Here is a 3,834-nt window from a genome sequence, read left to right on the forward strand (position 1 = left end):
TTATTTTTTTTAAGATTTTATTTATTTCTTCATGAGAGACACAGAGAGAGAGAGAGGCAGAGACACAGGCAGAGAAAGAAGCAGGCTCCATGCAGGAACCCCAATGTGGGACTCGATCCCAGGACTCTGGGATCACGCCCTGAGCCAAAGGCAGACGTTCAACTGTTGAGCCACCCAAGCGTCCTTCAGACTGGATTTTAAATGTAGTATGCTGTGCATAATTGACACTAGGTTTTCAAAAGAAATCTAAGTATATGATGTTTTAAGAGGACACATGTGGACACTGAAAGTTTGAAAATACAGTTATATAAATAGAGTTATCAGGAAAAAAGAAAAAAATGATGTATCCATTAAAAACACTAGAAAATTACAATGGTTGGGGTGCCTGGGTGGCTCAGTCAGTTAAGTGTCTGCCTTCAGCTCATGTCATGATCCTAAGATCCCGGGATCAAGTTCCCATTGGGCTGTCTTCTCAATGGGGAGTCTGCTTGTCCCTCTCCCTTTACCCCTCCCCCCTGCTAGTGCACGCAAACGCGCTCTCTTTCTCTTTCAAATAAATAAAATCTTAAAAAGAAAAAGAAAAATTATAGAAGTTATTATAAATTATGATGAAGAGTCTTAATTTCATCATAAAAAAGAAAGTTACCAGAGAGACTTAAAACTCCTGAGCCTGTTAATCTTGCAATATATTAAGCAAAAAATTAGCATAATTATAAATAGAAACAAACACAAATACAGAATGGTATTAGGAGATTTGAACATAAGTCTTTCAGAAACCAAAAATAGGGTAGCCAAAAAGTAGTAAAAATATATAATATTCAAATGACATACAAGAAAAAAACTTCTCTAATTTCTCTAGAAGGATTCTATCCAGAGTTATATATAAACCTACATATGGAAAATTGTCCTTAAAAATCTTTCTAAGCCATTAAGGATGTCTCAAAAAATACCAAATAATTACTACAATTCTGAGCAATATACCTTTAGTATGATACAGTAAAACTAAAAATTAATTTAAAAAATGTTACATCAAAATTTGTGTGTTAAAGTTAAAATTATATTTAAGAAACAAATTTATAACTTTAAATATACATTAGAAAAAATGTAAAATTAATGAGCAAAGTACAATTTCAATGTAAGAATATTCATAGCAAACTAAACCTAAAGAATGTATATGAGAGGAAGTGTTTAAAATAAAGGCAGAAATTAATATAGTAGAAGATAAAATTCATTAAAAAACAAACAAACAAAAGACAGTTATTTGGAAAGATAAAAATAGCCAAATTCTGCCAAATGTGACCAAGCTGAGAGTGGCCAGAAGGGACAGTGTCAGGGAAAAGGAATCAATATTAGAAATGGAAAAGAGGACATACCCACAGATAAAAATAAAAATTATAATATAAAAGCCAATTAAGAATAATTTTATGCAACTAAATTTGAAAATGTGTGCAATATCTATAAATCTGTGAAAAAATGAAGAAAAAATTTTAAAAATTTTAAAAATGCAAAAATGACAAAATTTATTCAGTAAGAAATTAAAACACTAAAATGACCTATACCCATTAAAGAAATCAGTCTCATCAAACTTGACCCCAAGTAGAGGCAAAGAGCCCATACAATGTTACAAATTTTACCAAACCTCCAGGGGTAAAACCTGTACTTATATAGATTGTTTTTATGGTCTGAAAAATAAGAAAAGTTCTCCTAAATTTATGAATAAATATTTGTGAAACTTATTTTGTAAATGCTAACATATACTTCATAAATAAACTGGAGTAGGAAAGTACCAGAAGAAAAATTTATAAGCTATTCTCAACTATAGAAGCAAAAATCCTAAGTAATGTAGTAGTTAATTACTTCAGTAATGTAGCTTTTATTTTATTTTTTAAGTAATAAATTTTTATTTAAGATATTTGACAAAGTTAATAAAATTTTTATTTAAGATATTTGACATGTGATTCCTTCTGCCGCCAATCACCATAGTTCCGCCAAAGCCAGAGTGATGATCTTCAAAATAGCACTTTTAAAACAAACTTTTGAAAAAAAAATAAATAAAATAAACAAAATAAAATAAAACAAACTTTTGTTCAATCCACAGCTGTCACTGTCCAGAGGTCTTCTTGGATCTCCACTTGAATATGGACATACTTCAAAAACTCCCCACTTTAAGTCCAGACACTGTTTTCAAGTGAAAAGCCTTAATATTCATATTCCTATCTCTTCCTTTTCAGACCATTCTATCCTCTGTTCCATGTTTTTGGATTTTGATGCTCTCTTTTTAGACGAAGCAGCTTCTTCAGTATATTCCTCTGGTCCTAAATACAGATTCATTTTCTTTGGTATTTCAGAACTTACTATGAATTCATTATTGTCCACCAATTTGATATCACATCCATCATCATGTTCAAGAGTTGTTGCAGCCTCTTCCACTGTTTCTGACTCTTCGATAGGAGAGAGAGATCCATCATCATCCAAGTATTTGTATCTACGACTGTCAAAATCTTCCCTTTCTAAATCTTCACCAACATTCATTTGTTTCAAAGATTCCTTGAGATAGTATTCTTACTTCAATTTTTCAAGGTAGTTGAAAAATCCTCTTGCCACCGCTTGCTCAAAGCTTAAAATCTTTCTCCATGGTAATGGCTTTTTTACATTCTCAGATTCTAAAAATGGGAACCCAGATCCTTTGTCTTTAACTTGTTTCTTATTTATTTGGGAGCGTCTAGTGGTTTTTCTTCCTTCTGGTCTTCCCCTTGGTCTTCTTTTGGCTTATATTTCCTCTTTTTACATTTCTTTTTTTTTTAATCTTTCAAAAATAGCTTTTAAAGTCAGTGGTCTTGGTTCAAAAGAGGAGTCACTAGATGAATCCCTTGCTTCAACACCTCCAGATGAACGAACAAACTTTCTAATAGGGTTTCTTTGCCCCTGTTTTGGTGAGTAAGGGACACACTGAGTCTTAAATAAGCTGCTACCAGAAGAATTATCACTTTCATTGTCAATTTCTACAGCTGAATTAGATGCCATTATAGGTTGAGAAAATTCGTTACTTATCCTCCCCCAAGTCCTCTCCAAATTGTATTCACCACTTGTTTGCTTCAGAGTTCTCAACAACCACGCGGAAAGAAAACAGTAATGTAGCTTTTAAATAATTGTGACTAAAGAAAACTCATCTTGGGATTAAAATAATGATTTAACATTAAGAAATCTATTAAGCAAAAAATAAAAAATAAATCTAATAAGCAATTTAATAATTAACTGATTAAAAGTGAATTTATTTTCTCAATAAGTATGGAAAATTATGATATAAAATTCAGCAATTATTAAGATTGGGGAAAAAAAAGACTTATGCCCACAAGAAATTGAAGGGGGCTTCCCAAACCTCATAAAAGATATCCAGCAGAAAACTCTAATAAATTATCTTCAGTGACTGAATGTAAAGAATGTGCCCTTCAAAGTTAAGATAAAAGGAAATAAGCCCATTATCATTACTTCTATTTAATCTTGTACTAATCATAACAAAGCAAGAAAAAGAAATAAAAGATATATGAGAACTTTATGAAGAAAAACATTAATTATTGTTGAAGGAGATAAAAGACAGCTTACATAATGAAGAGTTATATGCCTGGAATGAAAAAGTCAATATCACAAGCAGATCAATCATTCCAAAATAAATCTATAAATTTACTGCCTTTTTAAAAACTCTCAAAACCCTTTTTCAAATAATTCAATAAACTAAAATTACAATTAAAAGGGGAGAAGAAGTGTCCAAGAATTATTTAAAAAAATAAATCCATGAAGGATAGAGCAGGAGGACCACCTTATCAGATATCTAAA

At 31.1% G+C, this 3,834-nt stretch overlaps 1 pseudogene; it reads right to left on the bottom strand.

The window, feature by feature from the left end:
- Nucleotides 1-1,912: 1,912 nt before the first annotated feature.
- LOC144304048 (TATA box-binding protein-associated factor RNA polymerase I subunit D-like) lies at nt 1,913-3,120 on the bottom strand (annotated as a pseudogene).
- Between the last annotated feature and the right edge of the window lie 714 nt (nt 3,121-3,834).

Source organism: Canis aureus, chromosome 33 (assembly GCF_053574225.1).
Source record: "Canis aureus isolate CA01 chromosome 33, VMU_Caureus_v.1.0, whole genome shotgun sequence".
Taxonomy (NCBI): domain Eukaryota; kingdom Metazoa; phylum Chordata; class Mammalia; order Carnivora; family Canidae; genus Canis; species Canis aureus.